General features: G+C 45.1%; 1 protein-coding gene across 1 annotated transcript in view; it reads left to right on the top strand.

Moving 5' to 3' along the window:
- The window catches only part of LOC147748891 (myomegalin-like), a 1,575,921-nt gene that overhangs the window by 1,480,525 nt on the left and 70,198 nt on the right, over positions 1-25,198 (top strand). The window lies entirely within an intron of this gene.

The following is a 25,198-nucleotide window of genomic DNA, read 5'->3' on the forward strand; positions in this document are numbered from 1 at the left end:
AAAGGACATCATTGTATTGTTGTCACCAAGAGAGCTCTCTGAGATTGAGTTTGGTTACCATTTTTAGATGAGAGGGTTGGAAAGGGACTCAAGGCTTGTCATCTTTGTAACTGTCTCTCTACGAACATTACTCAATATACTCTTACCATGTCAGAACTCCCTAAGCATGCATGGGAGAGAATAGCCATCGATTGCTTTGGTCCACTCGACAATGGACATCATTGGAACGGTAATCAATTCATGAACGATTAATTGAGAGACATGACAGCAATTTTGCAATAGGCTGCGTTTCAGCCATACTGAAGTCTGAGAATGGCCTGCCATTCAAAAGTAGAGAATTCAATGATTTTAAGGAGCATCTTAACATAAAGCATCAGAAGAGGACACATTTGTGGCCGCAGGCCAATTGTCTAGTTGAGTGTTTTATGAGTACGCTAAAAGAAGCAGTGCTTTCTGTAACTCTTGAGAGGCTCAATTTGCCAACTATGTTGAATTCCACCCTACAAACATACTGTTCAAATTGATTATTAAGGAAAAGATGAAAGCATATGCTGACTAGAGGCAACATGCAAAAAACATTGAATTTAAGACAGGAGATCTAGTGATCGCCTGTCAACGGCAAAGGAGAAAATCTGATGCTTCATATGATGCTGCACCTTTGCACGTTGTGTCCACCAAGGGTCATATGGTGACTGCCCAAAGTCCTGGGAAATCTGTTACCAGCAACTCTTCTCACTTTCAGCATTTGATTAATCAGCTTTCTGATTCAGATGGTGAAGGAAGACCTGAACCTGAGAACCCAGCGACTGATGTTACTTCTCCACCATCTTCAAAGACCTCCGACAGTGAAGTTGACAGCGCCCAGCTTCTAGTAACCAGATCAGGCCGAGTAATTAAAGTGTCTAGAAAGTTGTTTGAAGAAATGTGTTTATATATAGCTTTAGAGCTTTCTAACAAAAAAAAAGTAGGTTTCTATTTAACAGAGGGGGTGATGTAGTGTCTTGCGAAATTGTAGAACAGAACTCTTTTAGCCCTTAACGGATTCTGTAGAGCTGTGACGTAGATGTCAGAGTGTAATGCCACGAAAGCTTGTTTTAGAATGTTGAGTTCACAGTTACATGCAGCAGAATAAAGACATGTAAGATTAAGCTCCATGTGTGGCTTGATTATTGGCAGGTACCCTGGCTGGGAACTAGCATCTTCTCAGATGACATCAGTCTCCACCGTCCTAATCTTTTTGGATAAGAAAAAGTGTTCAGCCAGTTCTACATGTGCTTTGCCTCCAAAGTAATGAATAAAGAGGTATGCATCAATAAGTACCAAAGCACACATTAGTAGGCCATACAGTGATGCTAAATCATGGCAAGTAAAAAGCATAAAGTAGAAGACAAATATAGTCTGTGTTCTTCTTTTATGCGTAGTTTTTATTCCTTGTGTACATCCCAAATCTTGAAACACATAGCACAAATAGAGGCAGCCGATGCGTGTTTCGTCCTTTGGACTTTTTCAAGGCCAGAATGTATTCTCCAAGAAGAAAAAGGCTGGACCGTATTAAATAAGTTGTTTGTATGTCATAGGTGCTGGTCCAGCTATGTATATGCTTTTGGAAGCAATCTTGCTTAGAAGAGACATGATGAAAAGTGCATGAGGACAACTAGTCCCAGATCCAAGAACAACATAAAGCGAAAACCTAAAAAAGCTTAGCTGGTGGATTGCCTCCAACATCCGAGGCTGAGACAATGTCTAAATTAGTAACAATCACAAAGGCCGTGCTAAGCCTGTTTAGCATCTGGTGTGGTGTGGTAACTCAGAGTTACCACACTACGCCGGATGCTGCTCATGCAATTTTCATTGTTTGTGCAGAATGTACGTCTCTTTTGAGCAAGATTGCTTGAAAAATATGTACGTACCTGGACTCAGCACCTTTGACATGCAAACAGGACAGTCCCTGCCCCAGCTGCCGCTGCTGAGGAAGTTCGAGGCCCTCCTCCACCTGCAGGCTACCACCTGCGCCTCATCCCTGGTGGCCAGTGGTAGGTCGTAAGTTTGTTCATCTTCCGCCTTATTGTTTTTACTGTATTGCCTGTATTTTCTTTGTTGTTCTGTGACTGGTGTTGTCTGTCTTCCCCGCGGCCTGAACGTGGTCCTTGCCCTATTTCTTTCCTTCTGTACCCCTCGCTGCCCCCGTGTCTCTGCCCGGTTTTCCTTCTGTACCCCCTCGCTGCCCCGTGTCTCTCTGCCCGGTTTTTCCCTTCTGTTCCCCTCGCTGCCCCGTGCCTCTCTGCCCATTTTTGCCTTCTGTTTCCCAGCTGCCCCGTATTTCTGTGTCCTTTTTGCCTTCTGTGCCACTCGTTTTTCACTGACTTCTGTGCCCTTTGCTTTCTGTGCCACTCGTTTCCCCCTCGTTTTTGTGTCCTTTTTGCCTTCTGTGCCACTCGTTTTTTATTGACGTCTGTGCTTTTTGCATCCTTTGCCACTCGCTTCCCCCTCATTTTTGTGCCCCTTTTGCCTTCTGTGCCACTCGTTTTTTATTGATTTCTGTGCCCTTTGCCTCCTGTGCCACTCGCTTCCCCCTCGTTTTTGTGCCCCTTTGCCTTCTGTGCCACTCGTTTTTTATTGATTTCTGTGCCCTTTGCGTCCTGTGCCACTCGTTTCCCCCTCAATTCTGTGCCCCTTTGCCTTCTGTGCCACTCGTTTGTTATTGATTTTTGTGCCCTTTTGCCCTATTCTGTGCCCTTTTTCCTTCTGTTCCCTCCGTCGTCCCTCACCGCCCCTGTGTCCCCTGCAGGCTGCCCCCCTGACTGCCCACTGCCCATTCGTTGCCCCTGCCTCCCACCTCCCTGCTGCTCCTCCGTCCCAACTCCCCATATAGGCCGGCCGCTGCGCGGTGAGGAGAGCGACCCTTGACCCATCTGGTAGGTCACTCCCCCTCTGCACAGCTCCGCCTGTGTGTCCCTGCCCCAGCTGCCGCTGCTGAGGAAGTTCGAGGTCCTCCTCCACCCGCAGGCTACCGCCTGCGCCTCATCCCTGGTGGCCAGTGGTAAGCCGTAAGTTTGTTCATCTTCCGCCTTATTGTTTTTACTGTATTGCCTGTATTTTTGTTGTTGTTCTGTGACTGCTGTTGTCTTTCTTTCCCCTCGCTGCCCCGTGTCTCTGCCCGGTTTTCCTTCTGTACCCCTCGCTGCCCGTGTCCCTCTGCCAGGTTTTTCCCTTCTGTGCCCCTCGCTGCCCCCATGCCTCGCTGCCCATTTTTGCCTTCTGTTTCCCAGCTGCCATGTATTTCAGTCTCTTTTTTGCCATCCGTGCCACTCGTTTTTCACTGACTTCTGTGCCCTTTGTCTCCTGTGCCACTCGTTTTTGTGCCCCTTTGCCTTCTGTGCCACTCGTTTTTATTGATTTTTGTGCCCTTTTGCCCTATTCTGTGACCTTTTTCTTTCTGTTCCCTCCGTCGTCCCTCACCGTCCCTGCCACTGTGTCCCCTGCAGCCCTGCCCCCCTGCCCCCCTGACTGCCCATTCGCTGCCCCCACCTCCCACTCCCAGCTGCTCCTCCCTCCCACCTCCCCCGCGCGGCTGCGCCACTGGCACAGGCAATGCATTCTGCGCCCATCCGCGCCTGGACCGCGCCCAGTGCCAGAACCCCCTGGCCCCTGCTCCTGCCACGACGACCGCCGCCGCTATGATGCCAGCACTCTCCACGCCCTCAACCCCAGACAGGGGCCACCCCGAAATGCACACACGGTCCCTTCACCTGCCGGAACTGCAGCTACACCAGCCTCAGAATCGACGAACCACCCGGCAAGAATGACCGCACCCACCTACGATGCATACTACTGAACACCCGCTCCGCGCGCCAACACGCCATTGAGCTCTAGGACCTGCTCGACACAACATCCCCGGATGTCACATTCCTGACAGAGACCTGGCTGAATGACTCCTCTGTACCCGACATCGCCATGGCAATCCCAGACGGATACATGATCACCCACAGAGACCGCACCAACGGAGTCGGAGGAGGAATCGCCATCGTCCACAAGAACAGCATCAAGTTCTCGACTAGCACCGACGCCGCGCTCGGCACCGCCGAACACATGCACTTCTAGATCCACACAGACCCCAACTCCACCGTCAGAGGCATCCTCGTCTACCGACCCCCGGACCCCGCCACCAGTGCAGCGACTCCATCGCCGACTTCATCAGCACGCATGCCCTGACCTCCACTGACTACTTCCTCCTCGTAGACCTGAACTTTCAACTTGAGAACAACAATGACAACAACTCCACAACCCCTGATAGATATCCTCGCCAACCTCGGACTAAGGCAACTCATCACAAAGCCCACCCACTCCGCCGACCACACGCTCTACCCAGTCTTCTCCTCAAGCCCGCACTTCTCCGTCAGCCACACCACCGAACTCCTCTGGACCGACCACCGCTGCATCCACTTCACCTTCCAGAAACCCACCACACACCACCGCACCCAACAGATCCCCCGCCGCTGCGGGAAGCAAAATCACCAAAGACCAACTACATGCAAACCTCACTCTCAGCCCACCTATCGAACCCTCCAACACCAACGACGCTGCCCACACCCTCAGATGCTGGATCAAAGACTACGCCAATACCCTTGCCCCGCTGAAGAAACCCCCCACAGAGACACCAGCAAGAGGGCCAGCCGGTTCACCCCAGAACTTCTAGCCTCCAAGCAAGCCTGCTGGAAACTAGAGAAGAAATGGCATAGTGAACAAACTCCAGACAACCGTGCAGCACACAAGGACGCCATCCGCAACCACCACCACCTCATCAGGGCCGCCAAGAGAACCTTGTTCACAGACCGCCTCAACAACAACGCACACAATAGCAAGGAGCTCTACAACATCGTGAAGGAACTCTCCAACCCCAGCTCCAACACCAACGACATCCCACCGTCACAAGCCTGTGCGACTCCCTCTTCCACCGCAAGATAGCAGACATCCACAACAGCTTCAACACCCAGACAGACCCAACAGGCAGCAACACAACAGACCCTCCGCACACCATGAACCACGACCCCCTGCTAGCCTGAGCCAGCGTGAGCATCGATGACACCATCAAGACCATGAGCACAATCCACTCCGGCTCTCCGTCAGATCCCTTCCCGCACCACGTCTTCAACAAAGAAAGCAGCTCCATCGCACCTCACCTGCGCAACATCATCAATTCCTCCCTCAAGACCGCGACCTTCCCAGAGTGCTGGAAACATGCAGAGATCAACTCCCTACTGAAAAAACCCAAGGCTGGCCCAAGAGACCTCAAGAACTTCCGGCCCATCAAGGTAATCGAGAAAATTGTCAAAAGACAGATAACCCGATACCTCGAAGAAAACAGAATCCTGGACACCGTCTGGCACTGTTCTATGTGCACGCCTCCAAGCTGCAGGGATCCAAGACAAGGCTCTGGAATGGACTACCTCCTTCCTCTCCGGCAGAACCCAGAGCGTCCGCCTCCCCAAATTCCGAGCGAAGCCTCCGAGATCATCAGCGGTGTACCCCGGGGATCCTCCCTCAGCCCGACACTGTTCAACATTTACATGGCCCCGCTCGCACACGACGCCCAACAGCACGACTTCAACATAATCTCCTACGCCGACGACACTCAACTGATCCTCTCCCTCACCAAGGACCCCATCACCGCTAAAGCCAACCTCCATGAAGGAATAAAGGCTGTCACCGACTGGATGAAGACCAGCCGTCTGAAGCTGAACTCGGACAAGACAGAGGTCCTCATCCTCGGATCCAACCCTTCAGCCTGGGACGACTCCAGGTAGCCGATGGCACTGGGAGCAGCCCCGACACCCACCGACCATGCACGCAACCTGGGAATCAACCTCGACTCAACGCTCTCAATGAATAAGCAGGTCAGCGCTGTCTCCTCCTCCTGCTTCAACACCCTCTTCATGCTCCGCAAGATCTACAGATGGATCCCGACAGATACAAGAAAGACAGTCACCCAGGCCCTCGTCAGCAGCAGACCCGACTACGGAAACACCCTCTACGTGGGAGCCCCGACCAAGCTCATCAAACGACTACAACGCATCCAAAACGCCTTGGCACGACTGATCCTCGACTTACCATGCCACGGCCACATCACCCCCCACCTGAATGACCTGCACTGTCTCCCCGTCAGCAAGAGGATATCCTTCAAGCTCCTCATCCACGCACACAAGGCACTCCACAAGACCGGCTTAGCCTACCTCAACAGACGGCTCTCCTTCTACATCCCCAACCACCAGCTACGCTCTAGTCTTTAGTCTCTATATTAAAACACACATGTATAACTGTCTATGTGACGTAAAAAGGGTGGAGACTAAATTACGCTGCTCCACTGTACACTGTGGGCCTCATTTATGAAATCTGTCTCATCGCTGTGTGAAAACAGCGATGCAACAGTTTTCACTGCGCCCTCCTTGCAACATGATGGATGCGTCATATTTACTGTATAATGCATCATGTCGCAAGGAATGATGGATATGCCAGTATTACTGACATATCGGTCAGCGCAAAGGTGGCACATTGCTGGGGTGTGTCTGAAAACAGATGCAACTCCAGGAATGTGTCTTTTCACAAGGGGCAAGCCCCAATGTGAAAGGGCCTGTGTAAGTTTTACCCCTGCCGTGAGGCAGACATAAGATATTGAAGCAATGACCTCCTAGAAGTGGCACACTGAAATCTCATAGATTTCAATGCGCCACTTCTACGAGGCTTTTTGCGGGGGAACACCCACCCTGCATACATTATACCTGACATAGGTATAATGTGGCGCAGGGTTTTACAAAGTGAGGCATCTGCATAGATGAGTCAATTTGTAAATAGGGCGGCACGACGCATATATTTTACACCGCACAGTGCATCACAAAAAGTGATGCAACGGCAGAGCAAAAGTGACGCAGGTGCTCATAAATAATCCCCTCAAAACCTACATCCAGGATAAGCCAGCAAGGAAGAATGTCATATTAATTTCCCTTACGTAAGGGTAATCACACAGGGAAGCATCCTATTTCATCCAATTTGCTCTCAGTATTAAACTCTTGGTTATTCAAGTACAGAGAGAGAGGCAACTATTCACTACTGACATTACCCTCGACCTGATAGTCGTTAACATATTAAAGGGATTGACCCCATTCCATCAGGTATTCAAATCGATTAAATGCCGATATGTTCATATCAACCCTAATTCACATGACCTTAATAGAGCAAATCTCCCACAGTTTATGACTGCACTGAGTAATGACCTTAGAAAATGTTTCCCCGAATATCTTATGGTTGCCACTACGAAACTTTATTAAAGTGAACGTTTTGAATACTCCCCTCTAATTTTTCTGGTCCTTAAAATGACAGAACAGCAGTGTTTTGAAGAACTGAAATACATACTTATTCGATTCCTTTGACAGAGCACACACCCATGACTAGCATTTAAGACTCTTCAGAAATCCATAAGGAAGGGGACCCCTGGGCCTGCCTGATCTCCACACTTATTTAAAGACACTCGCTCCAAGGATGTTCGTAGACTTGTTCCCTTCAGGATGTACCTTGGATGTTCCTAGCGCCCTCTCAGTGCATACCTTTGACTTCCAGCACACGCAGTGCACAAAAGAATGGGCGCAATGACGGAGTACAACCCACCCACTTACCCCTGTGTTCTCCAACCCAGCAAACACAGACTTCTCCCCACTGCTCAGACCAGGCTCATTTGACATTTGATGCAAGGGAGCCTGTACAACGGTTCCATCTATGTTTATTTATCGGCAAATTACATCGTTCGAAACCTGCAAATTAGAATGTAAAATCAATGAAGGATTCCCTTATGCTCAGTTGAGGCTCTGGGAAATTAACACCATAGTAAAGGCAGTGGCCACCACGGATCACACTCCCTTCCAGAAACTCATCTCATCATCAGCTGGTTCTCTAGACATTAAATCCAATATTTTTGATATGGTACTTGAAGCAGTTCCTTTAATACAATGGCCCTTTATCAAGCACTGGAGATGAGTCCAGATGTCAGAGATATCGGCGAACTCGTGCAGAATGCTTTGGATGCATATAACCAAGTATACCACTAGCATACAAGGAAGGGAAACTCATCACAAAGTCTTACTTGACTGGTACATGCTCCCAACAAAACTCCCCTGACTTTACTTGGGAAGCAATCTGTTGTGTTGGAGGGGCTGTAAAGTCTTGGGTGGCCTTTATGTAATGTAATGTAATGTAAAATGTAATGTAAAAACAATTCCTATAGCGCACAACCACCAAACGGGTATCTTGGCGCTAAGAGAATACCTTGTTGTTATAAGCATGCTTGATCAGAAATACAGGAACTTGTTTAGAGAGAGATGGGGGGGGACCAGATGGAGTCAGAAGATGGATCAATGACATTGCATCTGTGTATTATTTCACCCTTGGGAATAACCATGTCTTCAGTATCTTCCTAAATTGCATTACAATCTCACTCTGCCTCATGTTGGCTGGAAGCTCATTCCACAGTTGTGAGGCCACTGAGCAAAAGGGTCTTCCTCCTGTCCTAGCTCTTTTAAATTTTGGGATGTTGACCGGATTTGCTGTTGACGAGCATAGGTTTCTTGTAGGAGTTACCACATACATTTTCTCTGCAGTGGGCAAGGGCCCAGGCCACGTACTGTCTTAAAAACAATGCAGAGAGATTTAAAATCAATCCTCTGCTGTATCGGTAGCCAATGAAGGTCTCTTAGAGCTAGGGATGCAGAAGATCTGAGCTGCCGATTTAAGGCAAGCTTTGCTGCTATTATTTTGATTCTTTGCAGCTTCAGTATCATGGAGTTAGGGGCTCCAAGACACAGGGAGTTGCAATAGTCCAGCCTGCTCAGGATAACACTCCTCACCACTTGTATTCTGGCTGAGGCTGGTGGTAGCGGGAGGATCTTACGTAGAGCTCTTATCAAAGAGAAACAAGTGCTGACTGTTTTGTTAACTTGTGAATCCAATTGGAGATTGTTGTCCATCAGCACCCCCAGATTGCGTACAGTTTTAGTTGGAGTTAACACGCTATTGGTAGGGGTAAGCCAGAAATCAACAGGAAGGGGACGGGCTATTTTGCTTGTGGTGCAGAAGACAACTTCTGTTTTGTCTCAATTAAATTGAAGAAAGTTGCTTCTAAGTCAGTTTGCAGTGCTGTCCATGCACTGATGGAATATATCCATGGAAATTGTTTTATCTCCTTCCAGTGAGAACATAAGCTGTGTATTGTCAGCATAGTTGATGATCGGGATGAGTGGGTGCAGATAGATGTTGAATAAAATCGGACTGATAGCAGAGCCCTGCGGAACCCCATGAGGAACAGCAGTCCGTGATGATGTAAAAGGTCGGATGCTCACTGCCTGCGTCCTGTCCACTAAATAGGACTGAGCCATTTTACTGCTTGACCTTTAACTCCAGTATTTCCAAGTCTTTCTTGCAGGATACTATGGTTCACCGTGTCTAATGCTGCTGACATGTATAGCAGCACCAGGACGACTGATTGTCCATTGTCAGCTCGCATTCTCATGTCATCAAACATAGTTACTCGGGCTGTTTCTGTTCCGTGCTCTGACGGAATCCAAATTGCAGTTGATTCAGTAAATGATTAGCCTGTAGGTAGTGGGACAGAGACTTGCTCACTATTCTGTCAATAATTTTTACTGGATAAGGTAATAAGGAAATAGGGGCCAGATGTAGGTAAAATAGATTTACCGATTTTTAATTACCGAATTTTCCCGATTCAGTAATTAAAAATCGGTAAATCTAAGGGGTGGATATGTAGGTATTCCAGATGTGCTGGAATACCGATTCGGAAGAATTCGGTATTTACCGATTCGGTAAATACCGAATCGGTAATGCCCATTCATTCCTATGGGCTTTGAAGCCCATAGGAATGAATGGGCATTACCGATTCGGTATTTACCGAATTGGTAAATACCGATTTTCACAAGGGTGCAGGGGGTGTCACTTTGACACCCTCTGGCACCCCCAAAACAGACTCGGGTGCCATGTGGCAGGCATACATGCCCTAAGGGCAGGTCTGCCTGTGACATGGCATAGGTGTGCATGCACACATGTGCATGCACACCGGAATCGGTATTTTACCATCAAATTGGATTTGATGGTAAAATTCCGATTCGGTAAGGCCTCTGGGACTCTGAAGAGTCCCACCTACATCTGGGTGCCTCAGAATCGGTAAAATTACCGATTTTTTATTTTACCGAATCAGTAAAATTACCGAATCGGTAATTTTACCGATTCGGTAAAATAATGCCCCCTACATACCTGTCACCCATTTACCGATCGGTAACGGTCAAAATCGGGCGTTACCGCTCGGTAAATGGCCTCAAACGGCCACCTACATCTGGCTTTAGGTCTATAACTAGACATATCAGAGGGGTCAAGTGTGGGTTTTTTAAGTAGCGGGGTCACTACTGCCTGTTTCCAGCGTTCTGGGACCTCTCCTTCCTGTAACAATTGGCAGCGTAACTGACACAACCGAGGGAAAAGTTCCACCTTAAATTCCTTCCACACCCTCTGAGGGAGGGGATCCAGTGGTGAGTCTGAGGAAACGGTCAGCGCTATGTTATTAAACGTTTATTCCAGAGGCAATTGGAACCACTCCAAAGTAGGCTGATGTTTACTATCTAGGCTCTCAGTCTGTGTCTAAAGCACAGTTGGCCCCAGTAAATCGTTCTCCGCCTTTGTGGGTGCACTGTTACCATCATCCATTCCAGTCTGCTTCTTTGAATTCTGGCCGTTGATAATTTTGTTAATCTTTTCATTAAAATAGTTTGCCAAATCATCACATAGCTTTTGTGTGGCTACTCTTTTATTACTTATGCAAATTGGCTTAAAAAGATCCTTTACTATATTAAAAATAGTTCTTGTCTTAATCGATGATTGCAAGATGATATTTGCAAAGTATTCAGCCTTAAATCTGGCAATTGCCTCCTTATTCTTACGCAATTGAGTTTTGTACTTTAAAAAAACATAAAACATCATATATCCGCCTCCAATTTCTTTCAACCAGTTTGCATTCCTTCCGCTGTACCAAGGGGCAGAAACTTAATCTCTATTTTTCAGCCTCTTTACTAGGATTCTTTGATCTAGGGTATAATTTATCTCAGCGCAGAGGGTTAGATAGTTTTGTCCCACTGAATTGTTTTAATCAAATACATTATTCTCTGTAAGTAGAGGGATTTGTTTGTTTTTTAATAGTTTGGGCCATTCCCTACCCTGCCGAAAATTCTCATGACAAGTCCCCTTTTTATTAATTTCTCTAGGGAGCACTAGCAGGAAATGGACTAAAGAGTGGTCAGCCCAGCATAATGGTAGTACTTCTACCACTCTGGCTTCCATATGGTTGGCAAATATTAAATCCAGGATATGGCCTCTTTGGTGTGTGAACTCTAGCTCTAGTCGTTGCATATTAAGACACTCACATGCTTGTGCTAGATCTCTCAGGGCTAAATTCACGTCCCCCTTATCCCAAAGATTAAAATCACCTGAAAGAATCAGCCTAGAGTGAGTAAGTGACATGTTGTACGCCAAATCAATCAGTGCCTGACAATGAGAGCTCTGTCCTGTGGGTGGTCTATAGCACACAATGCCAGTAAGTATCTGTCCCTTATCCTCCTTAAGGGAGAATACCAACAGTTCTGCACCTTCAACCTCGTCCATTTGAAGTGTAGCAAAATTCAATTTTTCTTTAAGAATTACTCCAACTCCCCCTCCTCTGCCATGTGTTCAGGGTTTATGGAAGGCTTTATATCCTGAGGGGCAGGCTAGCCCTAGGTCCACTGCAGAATCACTCCGAGTCCATGTTTCCGCGATAAACAGAACGTCAAAGTCATGGCTTTCCAGCATAATAAAAATCTCTTGATAGTAATTAACTAAGGATCTGAACTGACTAATCCACATTTTAGGCTGTTTGGATGTAGCCCTATCAGAGAGGTGATTCCATTCCCCCAAATATTTGCCACATAGCCCATAGCATCTCGCTTACCTATATGAATAAGTTGTTCCCTTGAGTAAGAGGTTCTAGTATTGCTGGATGGATGGTATTCCTCACAGGCAGCGTGGCTGGCGTTGTGCGGATTTGGTGCGCGGACAAGCCAAGACGGGGTGCGTCAGGCACGCGTGCTGCACGCGTGAGCTGCGCGCTTGCATTCCCCTTCCTTAAGTAGATGGGAACATCCTGACTCACAATCAACTGAGACACTGACAAAGATGGCGTACGTCAGGTGACCCGCTCTAACAGGCGGAAGTACACCAGCACACCCTGGTCGGCGAGAAAAGTGCAAGGAAGAAGAATAGGTAAGCTTAGTTTAATTTTAGGAGCGTTACGATATTTATCTGGTACAATTTCAATGCTAATTCTTAGCAATCTAAGCAGTGCAGTGCTCACTTGTTATAGTGCTTGACGTGTTTAAAAACACCCTGCAAAGTTTAAAAACAGACAATTTTCTAAAAACCTTTTTAGGCACAGTTACACTCAGAGAGAGTTCCCTTTCAAATTTAAAAGTAAACAATCAAACACGCAACCTGTATACTCTTAACATATTTGCTGGGCTTGCACATTGATTAAGTCTTAAAAAGCTGAGATGTAAGCTGCAATGAAAACTATCCTTGGCTATCACATCCAAATGACATGAGCATAGAGATTCGAAGGTCACGCTCCCTGACACTCAAAAGACAAGCAAAATCAGAAAGAGAGCTCATGCGGAATTGTATGTGAGCTGCCAAGTTGCCACTGTCCTTCAGATGGAAACACAGCAATCCACCATCTCTGGTGCCAATGGTGCCAGTTTCTCTGGACAGCCGCAGCCAGTGCAGATAAGAGAGGTGGGGCCGGGTGGGGGTTAGGGGGGAGGACTTCGACAGACAACGACGAGGGATCATTCATTCTTTATTTAATGTCTCCTTTTGGTCGTCTGTCGAATCCCCCTTCCAACCCGGCCCCAGCGCCCTATCGCTCTTACCTGCATGGGCTGCAGCTGTCTCTGGAGCTTACTGACAACGTATAGGCTAACATCAACGCTTCAGGAGAAATACACTAAATTTGAGAAAATGTGATATGCCCTATTTTAATGGCTTTCAACAGAACATTTGAACTTGCACCACCCATTCAGACTTCGACCGGATTATCAAAAGGGCCACCCAACGCAGCGCAGCAAACAAAGTTGCTGTACTGCGTGGCTTGAGAGTCAGAGAGTAGGAAAGTGCAATATTTTAAGAGATATGCACTCTCCTCCTCTGTCCTTAGTGCTGGCGCATAATCAGGAAGACGATTGTCACATAGAACACCTTTGCGCCATTTGCGAAGATTAAAGACTTCATACGCTCGAAGCACTTCCATCCGATACAGGCATTTATCAGGAGTTACTCCGATATCGGCAGATCTCCTGTTCAATTTGTAATGCAAAAAGCTCAATTAGCTCATTCAATTCCGCAATGGACCTGCAGCGGAACCGTCGGACTAATATGGCGGCTGAACAACATTTCATTTAGACCCCCGCTGCGTTCCGCGCCCGGGAGTATACCTTGCGCGGTGGTGAGCGGGAGAAAGAATGCTGCACCTCTGTTGATGGGAGTGACTTGTTGCTGCATAGCGTCGAGGGACCGACATCCGCTTCTAAATATTGGGAACTTCACCTCAGTCAAGGGAAAATGACAGGCTCCGCCGGGACGCTGATCCGCGAATGAAGGAGCTCCTCGGGTGTGCTGAAGACGCACAGAGCTAGGAAACGTCACTGAAGCAAGTAATCGAGCCTTAGCCATAGCGGACCCAGCTCGAACACCCGAGTGAGTACCCTGAGCACTCTGAGCCCCAGCGGTGGAGGCAGCCCCTCCCCCCCTCCTGATAGCTTCCTCCACCAGCAGAACAAAGCAAGTTACCTCCTTAATGTGCACCACAAAACACCTGGCGGTCTGAGGGGCGTCTGAAGGGACTTTGTTGAGCATGGGGGGCCAGTGGAAGATTTGGAGTTCCCTGAGGGAGCTGCCTGACCTTAAGATGGTGCCTGGGTTCCCCCATCGCAGCACACGCTAGGGGATTTGTTTCAGTCTTTGCTTGGGCAGAATGCTACAGACGTCATGGCAATCAGGGGGTGCAACCAGAAGGAGGGGGAACATCTGTGAAACAAACTATGAAGAGATAAGCCCTCCCTTTGCCCTATCTATTACTATCTGTTAATCCCTTGCCTGACACCAAGATGGCTGCCACTGGGTTCCTTTCCACATCGTGCTACTCCTCTGAGAATTTTTTTTTTAAAAACGGACTACGACCAGACCTCGAACACATCCCCCTTTCGGCCTCCCCTTATGGATACCGAATCTGTTAACCTACTGCTGACCATCAGAGACCTAGCTTTTTAGCCGATTCCTGGTGGAGCTACTTGATAGCTATAGAGGGGATGGGCTTTGGACTACCCCCTCGGCCGTCACCTACCTAGCCAGACATTGGGCAGACATTACTTCGTCTCTCCGTAGTACTCTCCCTCCTACCCCTTTACTCCACCCACTTTCCTCTGCGCGCTCCATTTATCCCTCCTCTTTGATCTTGAATTGTTTTCTCATTGAGACCCAGCTGCTTGACCAATGCCCGGTGGAGCTACCTGATAGCTATAGAGGAGATGGGCTGTGGACTTCCCCCTCGGCCGTCACCTACCCAGCCGGACGTTGGGCAGACTCCTTCGTGTCTCTATCCATCCTATCTCCGTCCTTTTGCCCTCCTATACCTTTACCCCACCCCCTTACCCTTCTAAGCTCCATTTATTCCGTCTTCCGACGCACTTGAAATATTTTCTTGTAACTGATATAACTTGTAACTGATGTTATTTTGTAAGTTTGGGGATCCGTATGTAAAGCGCTCTGATACCCCCGGGTCTAGCCAGCGCTATATAAAACTCAAATAAATAAATAAAAATTTGCACTGATTTTGTACTGGAAGGGTATACTATGGTAAGAATAACTTTAAAACTTTTTCCAATTCGGTTGTGTGCTAAACAGTGCAGCACACATGCAAAGTGTGTAACGTTAGGATGAAAGAGGCTTTTTCCTTTTAAATGCCTGCTTTAAAGTGGCATTATTCTCAGGCGCAAAACCCTACCTACTTTTGTAAGTAAATAGGGTTTTGCAGAAAAAACAAGGGGTGGTGGCATGAGTACACGCCCTCGATGCAAAGTAATCCAAAGGAAACTCTCCAGCACAAAACAAGTTTTGCCCTGGAAAGTAAAGAAAACACATTTTGCACATGTTTGTGTCACTTTTGTGGTGCAAACCCGGCGCAAAATGTTTGTTGATCTGGGCCATAGAGCGCTAAACTTATTTTCTTACTAAACGATGGACATTTCCATGGGGATATTCAGATATACCAGCTGCTGTTAGCAATGATAGTTGCTGTTAGGCTTTTATTCAGTGATTTGCAAAGTCCAAGTCCTCCAAAGGGGAGGCAGGGGGGTTCGAGTTTCCTGACAGGATTTTGTTTAATGATTGTTGCAATGAGTTGAATGAATATCGAATACTGCAAACGCTGATCGTCAATGCATTCAACCATATTGAAGAACTTAATAAAAGCCATTTTTTCAAAGCTAGTACTTTCACACTTGATTTATTGATTTATACCAGGCAAAGCAACGGAACGAACCAGCAATTGGCCATTTGATATTACATCCTTTGTTAGTGTAAACCTCATTCTATTCACTGACACACTTTCTTTTCATTATGCATAGACTAGTTCTTGGGAGAGGAATGATACACAGTGTTACAGATTCTCTAGTCAACTATCAGGAGCCTTTGAATAACGTTAAGAGGCAGGGGCAGAGTTGGAACATTTAGAGAAATTACTCGATCTTTTGAATTTGGTCGGTAGTTCAGTAAGTTAAGCGTTAGGTGGCAAGATAAAGGTAACATCACAAAGTCCATGCTTCAACTCTTGACTGGGTATTTCTTTCTTCAGAGATCAATTGAATGAGGGCCATGAGGTCTGCCACAAAACTAAACAAGCGCGTGCGCCTCGCGCTGAAAGTACGAAAAAAAACAAGTTTGACAGAGGGGAGGAGGAGGTAGCAGGGGGAGGGGAGAGAGGAGGGGGCCTGCGCCTGTTTCCCTTGCGGGAGTGAGCAGGAACCATCTGTTAATTACAAACAGGTGGTTTCAAAGCCCGCTCCCGTAAGGGAATCAGCAAACGTGCACACGTTGCCATTCAAAACAATGCAATGCGTGCACGTTTTTGCCTGAAAAACTGAATTGATTTCTAAAGATCTCCTCCTATGCAGCGAACGCGCGCTGCATAGGCGAGACCTAAAAAGTGGAATATAAGCACTAATTTGCTAATACACTGGGGCCCTGTTTTCACGAGGTATGCTAATCCTGAATTAGACAATTTGCATCTGAGTAGGGATTATAAATCATTGGCAAACTTTTACCTCTGGACCCCTTCTTATTTGTGGATGGCTTACCATCAATTTTGTATTGGTGGTAAAATAATAATGTTTTGTGTCCATATTTTGGATGTGAAACTGTGAGAAACCAGGTTTTTGAGAGGGTTGATAACCCTTTTCAAGCAGTAACCACCATTCTTGTCAGGGTGAACCACTAAAGTAGAATAAATTAGCCTGTGCCTAACCCTCTGGTAGCTTGACACAAAAACAGTCAGGCTCAAGTTAGAGGTAATACATAAAGTATTTATGCAGCACTTAAAGAGTAATAAAGTGCAAAAACACCAGAAGAAAAATACCACACATATTTAGAAACATTTAATAAACAATTGAGAACAAAATAACAAAAATTCTAATCAGTGGAACAGGATTTATGCATTTTTAATAGTTTACGTAAATTTGCTCCAAGAAGCAGAAAGCACTAAATGGGGGTATCTGGTTGAGTTAAACAGGGACAAAGTTACAAGTACAGGCTGACCACTATGCAGTGTAGACCGGATACAGAGATCAGGTTAAGCCTGCTGAAAAAGTTGCCTTCTCAAAATTCAGCAGGCAGAGTTAAAAACTTCAGGATTTTCATTGATTTATTTAATCAAATGCACATATCTGGCATTTGCTTTTACGTACATGTAAATTTGTAATAAATATCTCTGATAAGCAAGAGAAGTTAAAAAAAAACATTCAGTGATAATTTAGTGACTATTCAGCTTAAATTTCTTTCAAGGAATGTCATTCATCTTTTGACTGTCTCCATCTATAATTCTATTATTTTATCAATTTAATCTCTTTATTTTAGTTTTAGGTTCAGGTTTAATTTTAGCTATAGTCCAGCTTGTTTAATTTTGGCCCCAAATCCACTTTCGATAATGGAGCTTCCCCTCTTAGAAACGAAGGCTCCATCTTTCTCAAATTATGCAGAATCATTATCCTTTATGCCATTTGACACAGATGTAGTCTGAAAATGTCAGGTTGTCCGACTGATGACATAGTTATAACATCTGATCTGGCGTAAGTCTGCGTGAAATGTCTACATGTCACCATGTCTAGATCAAATTAGAACAAGTCTAGATATATTAGTGGCATATTAACAACAGAATGGAGAAGTGTTGCGTTAAGCAAACATTGCTAACTCCATGCGTGTTCTTTCTGAAAGCGCAGGGATGCCCCGTATTTACAAGAATGAGGCGCACTCCTGCATTTCCCCTCGCGCTGGCGCTGTGTTTATCTGCCTAGCGCCAATGCAGGCACCCTTGCACCATAGTGAAAGTGTGTCTGTGTTGGGGGAAATTATTTTTTATGTGCAGGAAGGTGTCCCTTCTTGCACATAACCAATCATTCATGGCATTTTGAAACTTCAACGTCTTTTTATTTTGATTGATTTATGTGCAGGAATGGTCACCTTCCTGCACCTACACAATCAATGGCAATTTGCTGTTTCTATGTGTGCTTCACAAAGCTGCACACATGAAAACAGCAAAAACGAGGAGAAAAAAAAGCATTTATCTTCATTGGGGTTCCCTGGTCTTAATTTTGGCGCTGCCTCCTATTTATGGGGTAGCATCAAAATCAATGGTGTTGTGGTGGCGCACCCACCAGAACACCCATTACCCTCCCCTTTCAATCTGAGTACAGCGTGAAAGGGTGCCTTATTTATATGGCAGCATTAAGCCACGTTAAGTGGCTTAATGATGCCTTGTAATTAAGGTGAAAACCCTATCACAATCACAACGTCACTGAAAGTGACGTTGGGGTGGCTATAGGGGCTTGTAAATATGCCCCTTAGTCAAAATAGTGTAATCTCAATTGACATCCTCTTATTTCAGGTATTCCAGTCACTGATAAGATTTTGTATATTAGGACTGCCATTTGACCACTTGTAAGGTGAGAAACTTCACCCAGATCTTGTACGCAGATAAGCACAGCACATGTAGGTAATTGACATTTACCGATTCGAAAATACGAATTTTACCGATTCGGTATTTTCGAATCGGTAAATGCTAAGTAGATAATAATTCGGTAAAAAATACCGAATTGTTAAGATTCGGTATTTACCGAATCGGTAATTACCGATTCGGTATTTGCCATTTATTCCTATGGGCCTCCAGGCCTTGGCCAACTTAGCAAGATCATTTGGATTTACCCCGGTGTCGTACGCCGACGACACCCAACTCCTCTTTCCTTTCAAAAGTCTGACACCTGCAATAAAACGATCATTTGCAGATGGAATGAGAGCAATATCTGAGTGGATGTCATCAAACTGTCTTCAATGCAACGTAGGGAAAACAGAGGTCATGTTGTTTGGACAAGCGGCAACACACTGGTCACCTGAATGGTGGCCTTTAGAATTAGGACCTGTTCCCAGCCCTAAGAGCACGGTAAAAAACTTGGGAGTGTTATTAGATCAGACACTCACTTTTAAAGACCACGTAAACCAAGTGGCTAGTACCTGCTTTCGGGCAATTGGGATGCTAAGAAGAGTGTTTCCCTATTTGCCAGACTGCCACAGGAAAACACTTGTGCAGGCGCTAGTCATCAGCAGAGTGGATTACTGTAACGGTCTTCTTTTAGGAGCTAATGAAGGGCAACTTAATAAGTTACAAGTAATCCAAAATACGGCAGCAAGGACAGTCCTGAATGTTCCCTCTAGGACTCCTTCTCGCCCCCTGCTGACTAGACTCCACTGGTTACCAGTGAGGAAGCGAGTTCAGTTTAAGACTCTATGTACCATTCACAAAAGTATGATAGGCGAAGGCCCAAAATATCTGGCCAAAATCTTTCAGCCATATGTTCCTGGGCGCTCTCTGCGCTCTAGTAACCTGCAGTTACTGCAGATACCTAGAATAAAGAAGTCCAGACAAGGATGCCGAGCGCTGGCCCATGTGGGACCAGTGCTCTGGAACTCTCTACCTCTTGAGTTGAGATCACTCACCAGCCATCTGACCTTTCGGAAGATCTTAAAAACACACTTATTTACCAGCAATTGACTCTCCCTTTGTAATATGTACCATCCCCTCTGAACAAGACCATCTGGAGTTATTTTCTTACTGGCAAAGCGCGGAGATACCCCTTTGGGGGTCTATTCAGGCGCTATATAAGAATATAAAATAAAAATAAAAAAATGACATATAAGTAAATTAAATGTGCCAACTGGGGGTAAGCCAATTTTACTCTGTTTTAAGGAGTGAGCTCAAGCACTTTATCACTGGTTAGCAGTGGTATAGTGCACAGAGTCCTAAAATCCAACAAAACAAAAACGGGTTCAGAAAGCAGGAGGCGTGAAGTCAAAAAGTTTGAGGTTGACCTTGCAGAGTGGGCCAAGTCCAACAAAAACATTAATACATACCTTAAGGAATCTGTATTTGGAAGTGACACATCCCTTCTAAACAGCAATTCCTTAATGTTTACTTAACCTGTTTGACGATTCCGAAAACCTTTTCTGAATCCTTTATTGGGTTTAGTACATTGCAAAACATATTTTAGAGGTTGCAATCCCTCAAATCTACCGAATCTGAGGGGTTGGGACTATTAAAACACTTTGTACATCAGGCCCATAGTGGGATATCAGAGACCTTCTTAGGGCAAAGTTTTAATGTATAATGAAAACTGGAAGGGACAGGCAATATACACCCATTATATGTCAATTGTTTGAGGGTTGGTAGCCTCTATAATAGATCAGTATGACATACACAAAGGCCAATTTCTGATATACAGAGCCATTATCCACGTATGCAAGGCTAGGTGGGGTACATAGCAGAGGAACCACAAACACAGGCCCTTTTCCAAACACTACTGACAATGGACACTGGTCGCAAATGAATAAGCTGGATCAGTAGAGCTCTGAGGGACTATGAGCAGATCTCTTTATAGCGGATTTGCGAGGAGTGGGAGCCTGAGTTCCGTAAGGCATTACATGTGAATAGGACTGGGTCCTTGAGTAGCCACACATCCATAGTCATGCAACATGAGCATGGTATACTGCATAGGGCCTATCTTTCCCTCACTGAAATAAACAAAATGTTCCCAAAAAGCCAAAGTTACGTGCCACAATGTAGTTCCCCTGCCACAGATTTCCCCCATATGCGATGGAGTTGTGTTGCATTAACAAGTTACTGGCACAAGGTATTTGACACACCATCACAACTGGCATTGAATCTAAGAGTTTTTTTGCTATTGGGTCACTCAACTGCTTTGCTCTATGGGCAATAGCGCGGAAGACGATTGAGCAGAGAGGCAGCCTTTTTTGTTGCTTTGTGGACTTCCACGCAGCATTTGACCTGGTGGACCGGGGGCAGCTGTGGTCGACCCTGATAGGTTATAATATCCCGGATGACATACTGAGCCTCATTCGAGCCCTGCATTCAGAAAACTGGGCCCAGATAATCTTAGAAGCAGATGGAGGTTTATCCCGGAAAATCGAAATTGGCAACAGGCTGAGACAGGGGTGCGTTCTGCCCCTCTGCTCTTTTCCCTGTTTCTTGCAGATCTGCCACAAACTCTATGCAATACAAGGGGGGTAAGCCCGAAACTAGAAGGGAAACATATCTTGTGTCTACTCTATGCGGATGATCTGGTAATTATGGACCAGACAGAGATTGGTCTACAACGAAAATTACATAGGTTTAAAGAATATTGCCAAGTCAAAAAACTTGTAGTTAATATGGAGAAGACTTAGGGGTAGATGTATCAAGCTTTTTTCTTGTCGCAAACTCTGCGATTCGCAAAATAGCAGCGTTTGCGCCAAGAAAACAGGAAATGAGATGTATCATGCAAAATGTGTGCAATATTTAGGAATCACACATTTTGCGATTCCTTAACATTGCGCAAGCATTTAAGAAATCGCAAATTGTGATTTCTTAAATGCTATGTATGAAACATTTCATTTTAGAGAACTTTGGCTAAGAAATCGCAAATTACCACCAACTTGTAGTTGGTGGTAATATGCAAATTCTTTTACAAATGCACTTTATGCAATTTGTAAAGGTGCCATGTGACGCTTATGCATGCCCTTAGGGCATGTATGTGCACCATATGCGCACACATGTCATTTTCAGGGGTGCAGCAGTGTGTTTTTGAGACACCCCTGCACCCTTGAAATTATTCTCAATTTGCGATTAGCAAATTGAGAATCGCAAATTGAGAATCATTTCACATTCATTCCTATGGGCCTCCTGGCCCATAGAAATGAATGGGAAATTATTCCTTATTTGCGATTAGCAATTTGCTAATCGCAAATAAGGAATTTTAAGAAATCGCTAAAAAATAGCGACTTTCTACATACATGCCATTTTGCAATTCCCAAATAGTGATTCCTTAAAAATCGCTATTTGGAAATCGCAAAAGGGTATGTTGATACATCTAGCCCTAAGATTTTATTTTTCGGTAGAAGGAAAACTAGGTTCTTCTGGTATCTGGGCAATGAAAAATTGAAAAAATATGCAATGGCAAACTCACCTGGAGACACTAAAACTGAGGACTTCGACCTCGTTGAAGGGATTAAAAAGATTTAATGGTGTGTATGGGGAAATGTCTGACAAACCAGTTCTAAAAGCTTATTCAGCCATGGTGCCACCTCAATTTTTGTATAGTGCAAAGATATTATATCTGAGTGGCAAAAATAGCTGGGATGTAGAGGAGGGGAACAGTTTGAAAAATCTATTTTCTCTGCCTAGATCTTCTATGATACAGGCAGTGAGACTTGAACTGGGAACCACCTCATGGGGTATTATAACCTGCATGGCCCTACTACGATTCTGGCAACGTGTGAGCTTGGGTCAAGATCTTAAAATCTCACAATGGTGCCAGAATGAAATTATAAAAAGTGATTTAACCTGGGCAAAAGAAACGATCTATATTTCGCAAAGCTGACTGTCAGTTAAAGATTGAACTGCGACCCCAGTCCCTTCAATCTGAGATCAATAAGAGAGAGCCAAAGATGCTAGGATCTGAAGTTTGCAGAGCACAGGATCAAGACTATCTTTCTAGGAAAAGCTCAGTTCTCCATATGGTCAGAGTGTGGCAAAAAGATCATAATGTTCCTTATATTGACAGGCTACCCAGTTGCCAGTTAAGGCGTGAAGTGCTAAGACTAAGAATTGGGGTAAATCCATGTTATGCGAGTAAAGAGGTAAAAAGCTTTATGCTAAACAATGAAGGTAAATGTACTTGCACTTTAGAAACAACTTGTAATATCATGCATACTTTATTAGATTGCCAGAAGTTGTTAGAACTGCAAATACAAGTTTTATGCCCAATTTTTAAAAAGTATGACATTAAAAATAGGTTGCAAGCAGTAAACCTTTTACTGGAAATGGTCAATCTAGACATACCTTGTGCCATGGGTAAATATATCAAAAAAGTTAAGGAGTTCCTAAAATGTAATGATTATGGAGAGGTTTAGGCCAAGCGTATTAGGCGACGGAGAAACATAAGATTAAAAATCATGTGGTAAAAAACATTTTATACTTCAGGATTTTAAATTGAAATTGTGTGTTTTAGAAATTTTTAAAAAAATGCTAGTTTTTAATGTTTTGTTCTTCGTGAGGATGGTCGGTTTTTAGATGATGTTTAGAAGGTGTTTTATTTATTTGGTTACTTTGATGGTTGTAATAGAACGAATAAAGTTTTACTGAACTGAACTTTGCTATTGGGTCGCTTTTAGTATACAAAGGAAAGCAAGCTTGTCTCTTGCTTACTGAATCTAGCTCTGTTGTTAGCCAAGCAAACTTTAATGCTCGAATGGAAGGCAAGTCCCTTACAGCGAAAGTGTGGAAACAAGCAGTGCTTAAAATGGCTGGGGCTGAGAAGGCTGCCTTGCAGTGGGAAGAGGCATTAGGCCTTAGGAAAGCTCTGTACTCCCATTTGGGATGATTTACTCCCTACCAAAAACAGCGGTGAGTAACTATAACTTGCTGCTGTAACACTCACAGGATAGACTATATGAAAAAGCTCTACGGGAAGGACTAGCTGTTCACTAAGCTGACATGCACTATGACATGTAAAGCACTGATCATTCCCCTCAGTAAGTTTCATTTCATGTGATGAATGGTGCAGTATGTAATTGATCAATACTATCAAAGTCTCAACGATGCAATATAGATTTTTGCTATTGTCGCTGAGGCTTACCACTTAGGTTCTTGTTGCATTGTTCTGTTTACTACACTAGCTGCACAGGTTATTGTTCAGAAGTGTTTTTTGTTATTTCTCAACGCTGTATTAAGATACTGACTAAAAACGTAAAAATGTTTGCAGATGCAATATACTCATGTTTGTTGACAATAGATTGTATTGTATCTTGCAGTTGCTGTGACAAGCCATGCTGGCTGTATACAAAGATGCATAGCAAACATGTTACTGATGTGCCAATGTAATTCAGTTAGTGTGAAAGGGAACAACAAGTCTATAAAGATGATTAAAAATACTGCCCATCCTTCTTCCATCCCTTCCCTTCCTGGTAATTACTGACCTGGAATGAGAAATAGGTGAAGGACAGGAATCTGATCTCTTGTAGCTCTCCATTGGGGAACTGTATAAACTACATCACTGGGTTCATATGAGACAAACCCCACTCTATCCGTGGCCTGTCTAACTGCTGCTGACATTCTGTTGGTCCCCTAAGTCTGTCTCCCTGTCCTGATTCGCACAGCTTTAATTGGTAAAACATGTACTCTCTCACGTGTATATTCCAACAACTATATACAGGAAACTCCACCCTCCACTTTGGCATCCACCTCGATTTGGTTGTTGTTGTCACTGTGTTTTCAACAAGCTTCCACCTCCCATAGGAACCTGAGATTGGGTCCCTGCCCACCAGTTACAAGTTGCCTTCCCTACCATAGGAACCGATCTATTGCCATGTGTTGGAAGCTGGTTATCTATATAGTGTACAAAAAAGAAGTACACTATACAGAGAGTCCAGTGAGTCCACGATTGGCTTATGGAGACTAAAGTAGATAATACTAATTGCTCTCTTTTGTACTCCGAGACAGAAAATGAGACACACACTCAAAGGATAAATCTGAGATCACCTTAGAAAAATAGCACTTCTTTATATATGTTTCAAAACCAAGAACTTCATTCAAAGGTAAGTACTGTTTCCAGTGGTAGTGCGAACAGGTAAGTAAAGCTTTTAAAGTTGTGCGCCTTTACTCACAATGCAATCCCATGGAAGGAAAAGTCAGAATTGCATAAAGGTAGGTATGGTCTGTTTTGGGGGTTCACCTTCAGGGTTCGCAGTTGTACTGGGCTTGGGTCCAAAGTACTACCATCAATTCTTCTAGAACTACCCAGGTTCTACCAGGAGCAGGGTGCTGGTGAAGATGGTAACTGGTGTGCTACAGAGAAGGGGGGCCATCTAAAAACAGACTCCATAGGCAGGGGGACTTGGGGACAAGTCTGAGAGCTCCCAAACAGGAGCTTGGGCTACGAGGGGTCTAAGAGCAAGGGGCCACAGCCAGCTAATCAGGAACTGAGCCGGGCTTAGTGTGCAAGGATACTTCTCGTGGACAGAGACAAAAAGCCGGCAAGGGCAAAATCAAGGCAGCTAGGCCACTCACAAAGTGGGTCTCAGAGATGCTGACATCCCTCAATGGCTGCTTCATCCTTGTGCTGTGGGAATCTGGACTGGACTCTCACTATTGGTGTTTTGTGCAAGGCATGTGGTGCTCCGGGGGTTGGTGCTGCATGGCTCAGGTTGGTCCTGGTGTAGAGTGACAGATCTGGCCTTCCAGAGC

The sequence above is a fragment of the Lissotriton vulgaris genome, chromosome 1_1 (assembly GCF_964263255.1).
Source record: "Lissotriton vulgaris chromosome 1_1, aLisVul1.2, whole genome shotgun sequence".
NCBI lineage: Eukaryota > Metazoa > Chordata > Amphibia > Caudata > Salamandridae > Lissotriton > Lissotriton vulgaris.